This window comes from Pelophylax lessonae (genome assembly GCF_965119305.1).
Source record: "Pelophylax lessonae genome assembly, chromosome: 8".
NCBI classification, from domain to species: Eukaryota; Metazoa; Chordata; class Amphibia; order Anura; family Ranidae; genus Pelophylax; species Pelophylax lessonae.
In genome coordinates, this window is record NC_138775.1 from 163,286,592 (window position 1) to 163,299,340 (window position 12,749).

The following is a 12,749-nucleotide window of genomic DNA, read 5'->3' on the forward strand; positions in this document are numbered from 1 at the left end:
GGCAAGCTGCGGCGTTTGCTAGAATGATATACGCTAATTGATCTAGAATAAAACGTTCAACAGAGAATGACCATACAGAATAAATGCTGTAACGCAATTACAATAAATGTAAATCAAAGTATTGTGTAAGCGTATAATGAAGATAAAAGAAAAGGGCAAGACTATCTTGTCGTGTATAATCAGAAAAAGTACACTGGAAAATATATCCTAGTTTTAAAGGAAAGCAAAGATATTAAAGGACGATAGGCACTAGAAAGGTAGAACTCAAACAGGAAAAATTGAGGGGGGAAAAAAGAAAAAAAAAAAAAAAAAAGAGGGGACGGGAGTGGGGTGAGGCCAGGGTTATGAGTAATTTGCGTGTCACAACAAGCACGCAGGGGCAGTAGGACTTCAATCTCCAGATTGGTATTTTGATAGGGCTTTAACTTCGTCAGAGTTTACAAACCTGTTCCAATATGACCATGTTCTAGTGTATTCTCTTTTTATTTTGTCCAGTCAGCACCAGGTCCTCCAGAGTGTTAATGCTCCTAATTTTTTTAAGCCACATGGCAATGAAGGGAGGGCTAGTATTCTTCCAGCACAAGGTAATACAGACTTTGGTGGCATTAAGCATATGACGTAGAACTAATTTCTTGTATTTAAGAGGAATTTGCGTGCAATGGAGCAAGAAGAAGGCAGTATCCTCTGGTATCGGGAAGTTGGTAAATTGTTGAGTAATCTTTTTCACATCTGACCAGTACTATTTAAGTTTGTGACAAGTCCAAAAAATATGGAGTATAGTCCCCTGTTACTCACGGCATCTTCAGCAACGATCTGAAGCCTCGGGAAAGTATTTGCAAAGAACCAATGGAGTGTAATACCACTGCGTTAGTAGCTTGTAATTCATTTCTTGAATGCATGTATATATGGATGACTTCAGAGCAAGATGGATAATGTTCAGCTGTTGGTTTGGTGTGAAGGTTCTATTAAGAACCCTCTCCCATTTTGCGAAGGTCAGGCATGATAAAATTATCCGATGGGGAGAGAAGTAATGCATACAATCCTGGAAAGGGGGTGAGTAAGAGGGTCATCACCTTCACAGTAAGATTCAAACATCGTTAGTTGACAGCAGAAATCTGCTTGGGGACCTAAGGTTCGAAGAGAATGATGGAGCTGAAGCGCTTGCGAATTCTTACCAGTCCGGATTTCTCAGAGTAGAGACTGTGGGCCAAGCACCTAAACTCAGAAAATGAGAGACTTGAAAACAACCTTTCTCGAGAAGACTGCGAAACGCACCGGGCTTTGTGCCTGGGGGGAAGCTAGGGTTTCCCAAGATAGGTAACAGTGGTAATTGGGGGGGGAGGAAAGCTTGTGACTCCAGCACGCTAAAGAGCAATCTTGGAGTGTGGGGCCTATAGCGGGATGTAATTTTATTAGAAGTCGGCAAGGTCGTGAAACACCTGGTGCCCTATGCAGGGGAATGGGATTGCACTGTTGCTCAATGGACGTCCAGAGCTTAAGCTCCCTATGTCTACACCAGTCGATCATTCTTCTGAGGTAAGCTGCTTGATAATAATTGAATGCATGCAGTACAGCCACTCCTCCATAACATTTAGACAACGTCAGACGTCTACAAAGTCTGGAACGATTATTGTTCCATATAAACTTGGTGAAAAATGCATTAATTTGTCAGAAGAAGGTCGGGGGGTGGGGGGGGGGAATAGGTAATGTTTGGAAGAGGTATAAAAACTTTGGTAAGCTACTCATCTTAATGATGTTAAACGTATTTTAATGCCGAAGAAGCCCACTTAAAGTTGAGTTTAGGGTGCAGCGCAACGGGAAGGGTAAAGCAGCTCCCATTGCTTCTGATTCTGAAAAATGTATTTTCAGATTAGATACATCACCAGACCGGTGACATTCCTCCAAAACATTAGGTAAAGAAATATGCAGGTTAAGGAGAAGAGCAGATCTGCGTAAGCTGAGACTTTGAGTTCTCCCACCTGTAGGCCTGATATATTGGGATTGGACCACACTTTGTTCAAGAAGGGCTCCAAGGATAAGGCAAATTGCATAGATAATGGGGGACAATCCTGTCGGGTACCGTTGGATATAGAGAACGGCTCCGTGAACACCCCGTTCGCTTTAACTGAAGTCTGTGGTGCCGAGTACAGACTAGAGATCCACTGGAGCATTTGTGTACCAAAACCCATACTTCTCAGGACCGCAAACATGAAAGCCCAGTTTACCCTGTCAAAGGCCTTCTCTGCATACTGCATCTGTACTAAGCATGATCCGCCCAAGTTGTCTTATAGAAATGTCTAGAATGGAAGATGGAAGTCGATGGGGGACCAAGAAAAGGTCAATACGAGAATATAGTTGGTGGGGAGGTGAAAAAGTATAATCCCATACCCCAGCGTGCAAGATGCGCCAGGCATTGACCAATTGTAGGTTGTGTAATGTTTGTAGGATACGTTTCCTGGAGCTGAGAGGATCTGAGGAAGTGAGAGGATCTGAGGAAGCGCCAGATGAGGTGTCCAATCTAGGATCAAGAGGAACAATACAGTCCCCTCCGAGGATCAACTTACCTTCTGCAAACTCCAAGAGCTTTGAGAGGGTTTTACAGAGAAAAGAATCTTCATGAACATTCAGTGCATATATGGTAGCGAACATCACTTTAATGCCGCCAGATTGGGCTTTAAAAAATAGATACTGGCCACCAGTATCCGAGCATTTGTCTGAGAGACCAGGGGATATGACTAGAAATCTGTATGGAGACACCATTCAATTTAGCTTCCTGATTAGAAGCATGATTATGCGCAAAGGAAAAAACCTGTTCTGTAGAAAAGTCCCCCCGCTTTAAAATGAGTTTCTTGCACAAACGCTACATCTGTACATGAAAAAGACTACCAGCACCCTTCTTTTATACAGAGCTGATGACAGGATATGATTTTAGGTGTGGGTGTTGCCGACCCGGCCACTCCCTTCGCCAACCCTTAGGCACGAATACTATTGCAATGTACATGGGGAAAAAAAAGTAGAAAAAAAATATATATTATGTGTGTGTCCAGCTAGGTATTTTCTGAGAACGAGTTGGACCCATTGCAAAAAGGCCTCAGCTTTGCACCTAAGAACCCCCCAAATCTTTGATCTGTTTCTAGATTGCAACACATATATTTGAAACCTTACTGTAAAGAGGTATCATGCCCTCAAAGAAACAGCACCTCCATTTAGTAGTTCCCAATTGGAGGGACCACAATACACGAGTCCCATCCGGGAGGGTCATGTACTTTCCCTCCTAGAAAATTTAATAGAGGAAGGAGCATGTGAAGACGTTGCACACAAACTTGAATTGGAGGTGGAACTTTGCGCACAAGAGCACAGGAATATTATCCACACCCTATTCAAGCCCAAATCTACCTTTTTCCCTCATTGGGCAAAGGGGAATCGCATACCTACCTTTTATGGAGTGGTGTTTGATGAACTAAAAAAGATCTGCAGCAAACCGAGAAATAGGAGCAGGAATACATTAGATAGAATAAATGTGGATTTCCCAGAAGAGGTACGAAACACTATAAACAGCATCAAGAACAATGACAAAGTGATCATTAGACAAGCACACAAAGGGGGTGGATTAGTCATGCAAGACAGGGATATACATCTAGCAGAGGCATTGAGACTATTAGGCGATACCCAAACATATAAGAAGCTTCCTCGTGATCCCTTTCCCGAGTATAAAATAGCCCTGGAAGAACTATTAAATGAGGCATTGGTCAATCAATTAATATCCAAAAATAAACATCAGTTTTTGCTTAAGGAACATCCTCTTACCCAACACTTTATCATCTACCCAAAATACACAAAGCTCAGACCAACCCCCCTGGAAGAACCATTAAAACGGGAATAGATAGTCCATATAGCACCCCAGGTTACTAGTGATGCTATTTTCTTCAAGATCTAGTAGTAGAATTACCATCTTATGTAGGAGACTCTACACACATGCTGGATATGCTAACCCCGCTTATTTGGTGTTCATCCTATAAATGGGTATCATTGAATGTTGCATCCTTATATACTTCTATAGAACAGGAGTTCAATCTGAGGGCAGTGGAATATTAAAGAATAGCAATTTACATCCAGCACAGGCTACCTGCTTGAAAAACTAAATTTTTTTTACCTTAACGCGCAACTATTTTACATATCTAGGAGAGCTCTACTGGCAAATTAGGGGCACTGGCATGGGGGCCAGATTTGCCCCAAGTTATGCTAATTTGTTCATGGAATGCTAGGAGGACTCTTGCATACAGACAAATAATCTCTTTCGGGCTAATCTGGCCCTGTATGCTAGGTATATTGATGACCTATTGATCGTTTGGAATAGGACAGATGAGGAACTTGGAGGTTTTTTGACATACTGTAATGCAAACCCCTTCAATATCAGATTTACACATGTGGTAGACTCCAATTGCCTAGTGGTCTTGGACTTGAAGTTGAGATCTGATGCGAAAGGGAATATCTACTTCAAAACTCACTTCAAGCCGAGAGCGTGGAATTCATACTTGCATGTAGCCAGCAACCATCATCCCAGGTGGATCCGCAATGTCCTATTGGGCCAATACTGTAGACTAAGACAAACATGTACAAGAAGAGTTGATTATGAGGAACAAGGTGCTATCCTCAAAGCAAAGTTTCTAGAGAGAGGTTATGAAGAAGACCTTATTGAGGAAGCATTCTTCAAGTATTGGGTGCAATATGGAGGGGGTTCTTGCCTAGGACTCCATGAGACAACTAAACTTCCTAGACCTAGATTGAAGAACACTAAACAAGGAAATCATGTTAGGTTCTGTACCATATACAGTATAAAGGCCTTCCAAATCGAACATATATTTAAGCGGAATTAGAACATCCTTAAACAGAACCCTATATTAGGACAACATCTAGCCTGTAAACCTAAGGTGATTTTTAGGAGACCAAGGGACCTAAGGAGCTATATTGCCCCTAGTAGGGTGCGGAAACCTGATAATGGGAGTAAGCTCTTAAGGGGCCCCTGGTCTACTGTCTTCAATCAGAAAGGTAGCTATAGATGGGAGGTTAAAAACTGTGGCGCTTGCTTCTATATGTGGCATCGCAAGAAGGAAGTGATTGGCACCGATGGTCACAAACTTAATTTGAAAAAAGTGAAATTAAGCAGTTGATTAACTGTGTTGTGTCCTACGTCATCTATAGTCTTATCTGCCCATGTGGGATGCTATATATAGGAAGGACCACACACCCTCTTAGGGTTAGATTCAGCTAACACAAATGCGCATATTTGAATAGTAAGGAGGATAAGAGGGAGGATAAAATAAAACTAGGAACAACTATTCGGTTCCTCGACCCTTCAGGCAGAACCATAATGCGGATCCATGAGGTATGAGGGTCTTTGGGATTGAGGCAATAGCCAAGGACCTTGAAAGTGGTCGGAGATTTCATAGGTGGTGCAGTAGAGAGAGACCTAGTGGATCTTCACTTTGAGATCCCTCAGGCCAGGGGGACTAAATGAAGATTTGAATACTTTTCCTAAATTTTTCCCCTCTCCCCCCCTCCTTTATTTTATATATATATATATATATATATATATATATATATATATATATATATATATATATATATATATATATATATATATATATATATATATATATATATATATATATATATATATATATTTATGAGAGAGATGTATGTATCTCCAAATGTACATTGTAATAGTATTCATGTCCAAGGGTTGGAGAAGGGAGTAGCTGCCCCGCCTACACCTAAAACCATTTCCTGTCATCAGCTCTATAAAAGAAGGGTGCTGGTAATCTTTTTCATGTGGCTCTGAAGAAGGGGAATTTCTCCAAATGCGTCAGCTCACGGGGGTTTTCAGTTTCTGTTGTATATGTTGATACGACTGGATGGAACTTGCTGAGGTCTGTGATGCACTTTTAACAATTGCAACTTTGTAAGTATAATACTTACCATGCTTTTATTCAGTAAATTTGTCTCAGGATAATGCACTAGGTTGGTGCGCCCTCTGTGTGTTTTTATATGGTTGCTCTGTGGGGAGTGGTTGGAAATAATTTGGGAGCAGAACTCTATGCCAGAGCTCATCAGCAATTGTATAGTCCGAAGAATAATGCAGCAATCAATAAAAACAGAACACAAACAGCAACGTGTGTGAGGAAAGAGAAATGTCAATCCCCTAGTGAACTTTGGGGAAGCTAAAATGTGGAGACCCCAACACCACATGTGGCACCCCTGAAAACCCAGTGGCAGCACCCATTTTCCCCCCCAGCCACAGCACCGAGTGGCAAACGCTTGCGGCGTGTTGGTGCATATGAAGGTTAGGGGAAGAAGAGCGAAGAGGCTACAGGGGCCTCCAGGGTGGGCAACGCCTAATATAGACAAGGGTGTGACACCCTCTCTCTCCGCAAACTGCGTTCCATGTTTGTATAAAACGTGGTTAACAGTAATTCACGGTCTGGTAATGCTGATTGATTTTTCATTTGTTTTATTTGGTTTATAAAACCTAAATCTAAAACTTGGAACAATATGCTGAAAAGGATGAGATATAAGCCCTGAATCTGTCAGGGATAGTAGGCTAAAAGCTGTCTTTACAAGCGAGGAGATTTCGGTAGGGATCTCCGCCCCACTCATCAGATCAGTCCTGGATGGCAGGGGGCCCAAGAGAGTATTCGGTACACCAGGGGGAGTAAAACATTGAGGAAGAAAGCCCTCTCAAGTGTTGCAAATAGTTCACAGGTGAATTTTGGAGAGTAATCTCAGTTACTAGAATATTGCCAGTCAGTATATTGGAACTGTAAAAAATTAGAGAACAAAGCCCTTCCACAAGCAAGGAGGTTAAATATATAGAAAACTTGTTTTGGTTAGGGGTTCAGCAGCTCCAAATCAGCGACCAGACTGTAGTGGAATAGACACTTAAATGAGAAGGATCCGAAGTATCTCATAAAGTTCTTTCGGGAGCTTAGGGCCTTTCCGTACTGTCAGCGAGATAGGAAATCCCCAGCAGTATGTGCATCCCAGCTGTCTAAACTTGTCAATGAGAGGGCGCAGCAGTGCCATGCACTTTAGTGTAGCCGTGGACAGGTCTGGGAGGATTTTATTAGAAGCCCCATCAAAGTCAATTTTACCTACCTCCCATGCTTTGCACAGAATGTGATCAGTATAAGCTTACTGGTGTAAACGGCATATGACACCCCGCGGTCTATTGGGGTCTGCCGAGCAGGGATCAAGGGCTCTGTGCACCCTATCAAATTCTAGGTCCCGGAGGGGGGGGGGGGGTTGGTATTGAGGTAGCCAGCCATTGGCATATCGTCAGGACCGTAGGTTGTAGTGATTCCTGCCCTGTAGCCTCCGGAAGGCCCCTAAACCACAGGTTGGTACGCTGGCTTGGATCTTCAAGCTCCTCCAGGTGCAGTTGTAGGGATGTGACATGCGCAGCTTGAGATGTCTGGGCTTGCTCTAGCTGTGAGACTCTGTTCTCCAGAGTGGTTAAGGAAGTCTCACCTATAGAAATCCTGTTCGATATTTGCTGTTCTTTAGCACGGACTGCATGCAGGTCCCTGCAGTGTGCCTCCTCCATGCGTAGTACTAGTGTCTCCATGTCCTCCTTTTGTTGGTAGTGCTTAACTACCTCAATACTGGGCACTTAAACCCCCTTCCTTCCCAGACCAATTTTCAGCTTTTTGCGCTGTTGCATTTTGAATGACAATTGCGCGGTCATGCAACACTGTACCTAAACCAAATTTGTGTCATTTTTTCCCCACAAATAGAGCTTTCTTTTGGTGGTATTTGATCACCGCCAGGTTTTTTCTTTTTTGGTGCACAAATAAAAAAAGACCGAAAAGTTTGAAAAAAAAAAAAAAAAAAAAGTTTTTTTGTTTAGGTTATAAAATTTTGTATATAGATACGTTTTTTCCTGCACTGATGAGCACTGATGATTCCGCACTGACAGGCACCGATGAGGAGACACTGATGGGGTGGCACTGATATGCAGCACTGATGGGCACTGATATGCAGCACTGATGGGCACTGATAGATGGCACTGATAGGCAGCGCTGATGGGCACTGATAGGCAGCGCTGATGGGCAGCGCTGATTGGCACTGATGGGGGGCACTGATAGGCAGCACTGGTGGGCAATAATGGGCACTGGAGGGCAGCACTGATAGATGGCAATAACGGGCACTGGTGGGCAGCACTGATGGCATTGGTGGGCAGCACTGATAGGGAGGGCACCACTGGCAGGCTCTCTGAGCCCTGTTTGCCATCCCTGGTGGCCATGGTGGGCATCCCTGGTGGCTCTAGTGGCACCCCCCCCCCCCCCATGGCTGCACTGGTAATCAATGTTCTGATTACCAGCACAGACCCCCCCCCCCCTGTGATCAGTGAGTACTTAGAAATACTCACTGATCCCCCTGGCTGCAGCACCGATCCTCTCCTCTTCTCCTCACTGACAGGATCTGTCAGGAGGAGAAGAGATCGAAGCCGTTACAACGGCTGTGTTTACATTACATGACGGCTGTGATTGGACACAGCCGTCATGTGATCAGGAGGGCCAATCACCGGGCCCTCCTGCCGCATCTTGTTGCTCTGTGTCCGAGGGACACAGGCACATCGAGATCGCGCCGGTGCGCGTGCCCGCGGCAGCGCGATCTTGCTCCTTCTGAAAGACGTTCCGGAACGTCCGATCAGAAGGACGAGACTCCCACCCGGCCATATATGTACAATGGCCGGGTGGGAGGTGGTTAAAGAAGGGCTCTGAGGTCGGGGTCTCCCAGCACCGAAGTTGGGGTAGCTGATGGTCCTAGAGAACTCAGTGGACGAGAGACCTAGGCATCCCGGAAACCCGATAGGGTTTAGGAGATATTTACATGTGAAACAGCCAGGGACGTCACCGGCACATGCTTCCAGGTCTCCTTAATGGACAACATGTTGTCCATTTATAGGCCCACAAATTGGCCATTTAAGCAGCCAGAGCCTGCAAACCCGGAAGGAAGAAGGATTACCATGCTGGGAAGGGGGCATTTTTTTAAAATTTTTTCAAAGCAGTTTTTCTGTGAGATTTTTGACAAATTCTAAATAATGTGAGGAAAAGGAAAATTATATAAAAGCCCTTGCAGAACCAGAAAATAATTTTACTGGTTTCTCTTCTGAGCTTTGTACTGCATTTACAGAAATGTTACAAGGAGACATGAACAGACTGCATATAATCCAATCCTAGAGCATTTCAGGGCACACACTGTAGACGTCATTGTTATTCAGGCTTGGTTCATACTGGTACTGGTTTCCCCTGCATCCAATTCGCATGTCAGGCGAGTGTTACTGGCTCTCAAAGAAGCCGGTTCACACATCTCCCAGACAACTGCGGAGCGGTTTGCAGGAAACGTGTGTGCGTCTTCTAGTCAATTTCAGGTCCGAATTCAGCCAGAAAATCAGACCGAATTCGGACATGAAATGGCAAACAGGACACACCGGACCTCATGATGCAAGCCGCTCCACAATCCAGTGTAAACCCAGCCTCAATAATGTCCTCTTGCTTTCTGACTTTAAGTTGCATCCTTACCACCAGCAAGACTTGAGACAAGTGTGGAGAGCTGTGAAGACTAAACACAGACACCTAATGATTAAAACAAAAATGTCTAATTGCTTTACATACTGTAAATGCTTAGCAGCATAAATGTGTTTTTTCATTTCCAGATTTCACGTTTTTAAACCCTTATTATTATTTTTTATTTCTTTTTAAATTAGACTTCTGTAAAGACGTCCAATTCAAAACAAGGTGGGCATTTTCACACACAGAGAAGAAATTGATATTACATATTTTTACAACTGCAGTACAGAAGGGGTAATATACATAGCAAAATGCCCCTGTCCACTCTTGTATGTCGGTAAGAGAATTTGCCAATTAGGGCGTAGAATAGAAAGATTACGGACACTTTTCCAGGAGTGCCTTTTGAATAGGGAGGAAATTTGGTATCAGGTAAATCTGAGACCTTCCCAATATACTCCTAATTGCTGCAGTGCAGATAGAGGTAACCAAACAGAGGAATGTTTTGAATATATCCTTCCCTATAAGTGAAAACACACGCACCCAACAAATCAGTCTAACAAAGCCCTAATAATCTATAGGTGTCGTCCCTAGGTCTTTTGCTGTGTGGGCATGCACACCTTGTTTTGAATTTGATTATATTACCAAATAGAGGGGCAAATTCAGCTATAAGAGGCCATTGCTCAATTGAGATTCTGTAAAGACGTGTTTAAACTATATCTACAAACATCTCATAATGGGCTAACAGTAATCCTATCAACATACGAGAAGTTTTAGCAAGTTATCCCGTTTATATGCTTCCTCATTCTTTCTCTAAAGAAAAAGACAAAAGCCATAGAATTTTTCCAACATTTTCAATGTTTTTCACTTGAATTGATTTTAAATCTTTTAAATATTGGCAAAACGAATCAACACATTCTTGGGCAAGCTAGTCCACAAAGACCAAGTTGGCTTTATACCCACATATACCCTATGTCAATTGCTAAAGCAATGGAACTTGGTCAAATATTTCGGTAGACTCTTCTCCCCCAGTTCCCGGTCATTAGTGTTCCCCATAAACAAATATTCCCTCCAGCACTAGTAAATGCTTTGGCTTTTGTATGGTGGTCAACCAAAGGCACTAAATATTTAGATGACCTTTTTTTTTTCTCTTGCTGGGGTCCAATTGTTTTTATATCTTTAAAGGGAAAAAAGAAGGCTTGTTGTGCAAAAACTGCTCAGGAACAGCCGAAAAGCCCATATATACAATTCTCTCCAGCTAAAAGGGCTGTTACCATTAATAAGTCTAGGTTCACACTGGTGCAATGTAGGAAACCCTGCGAAGCAGTGCTGGTTGCCGCATCGCACCAGAATTGCACAGTGGTTCACACTTAGATCTGCAAAACGCTGGGGGTGTCAATGTAAGGTTAATGACATTCCCAGATTGGTTTAAAGATCACAGTGTGAACTGTGAAATGGTGCAGGAATGAGAATGAGACTGCATAGGTGTGAACACCCATACGATCCGATTCCAGTGTGGACCAAAAAGGGTCCTGCACTATTTTGGTGCAAATGCGATGCGATTTCAGCCATACATTTTGTATGGCTGATATCTCATCGCATAGACATTGCATGTGATATGCACTGCAATGCGGTGCGAATCGCATGCGATGTCTGGCATCGCACTAGTGTGAATCGGTACTCATGGGTAAAAATTTTCTCAATACATAGTAAAAGAAGACCAGTCTATCCATCATTTATGTACACCTAGATATGAGATAAAAAAATTCTTGAAATCAATAATACATAAACCAAATAAAACCAAGCCAGAGGTGTAGATGATACTAAACAATAATAAACTGGCTGGCTAAGGTAGGCTGCCTCTACTTGGTCAGGCTGGAAACCCGATAACTGAAAAGAAACAAAGCGGAAAGCGAGTGGGGTGCCAAGCAGCCATATAGTGTTGTATGTTAAATATATTGAAATAACACTTAAAATATATCTTTAAAAGCACTAGAAACGCCCCCATTTGTAATATTTTCGATTTAGTCAGCTAACACACTTTCTACACACATTGCTTAAACAGACCACACCCTCCCAATAACGTTTAACCCCATTTGAAAGCAGATGCAAATATGCCCCCACACGTGAAAGGCTTAGTATTCAGACTGGAACAAATTCTGGTTAGCAATGGCCAAATTCTCCTTTTGATATACTTTCAAATGAGACTGCCCACAAAATGCTGTTCTGCTTGTACATGACCCCTGAAAGGTTAGCTAAATTCATGCCCTCTGGCTCTCCCATTTGTTTTTGAGGCTGTGGAGTCCAGGGCACCTTATTTCACATGTGGCAGCAATGCCCAGAGATTGTGGATAGGACTATATAACCTAATTCATTCAATCCTTTAAAATTTTAACTCGATCCATGGGAAGCACTGCTTCATAGGCATGTCTGTGATATCACTAGAGAAAAAACGAAAAGAGAGCGCACCAACCTTGGGCATTACCCAAGTGATGTTTATTAATGTAAAAATGTAAAGAAGTATGCTTGCAAACAAATCAGTGCTAGAAGCATATTAAAGTCCACGATGGACATGCAAGCAACCAGGTCAGGGACTATGTCCAACACGCTGGAGGACCTACAGATGGCTGACACGTTTTGAGGGGAGATCCCCTCTTCCTCAGAGCCAGTCTGTAAAGTTGCATTGACATGCTTAAAATAACAAGTGAGACTCATCACATGGTCTCAGGACCGCTCCCACTGGTGGGTGGGAGTGGTGAATAAACAGGCCATAATCCTATACATTGAAAACAATAATACTGATACTGGCAAACAATGAAAATTAGATACATTTAAAATAAATGCATGATTTTCATCAAACCAAATGATCAGAAACAGTAGCCATAAAATAAGTTGCCACTAAAGACCAAGCACCTGCACATGTGCACTTCCAAAAGGAAGACCGAAAAAAAAAAAAAGAAACACTGCAGTAATTGAGTAAAAATACACTAATGTTGTTTGAGATATAAGGCAAAGTAACCGCTTACCATGTGTGGCTATCTATGGCAGATGGTCCTCCCTGCCAACAAACTGTATGGGCTGCACTGTTCGATGTGATCTAAAGTAAATTGAATAGAAGACTGCTTAGTGTGGAATGCATGCTAGTGCATTCACTATCCCTTCCTTCATCTGGGATGCTTG

General features: G+C 42.8%; 1 protein-coding gene across 1 annotated transcript in view; it reads left to right on the forward strand.

Moving 5' to 3' along the window:
• The window catches only part of STXBP3 (syntaxin binding protein 3), a 125,796-nt gene that overhangs the window by 82,370 nt on the left and 30,677 nt on the right, over positions 1–12,749 (forward strand). The gene's annotated exons all lie outside the window — the stretch shown is intronic.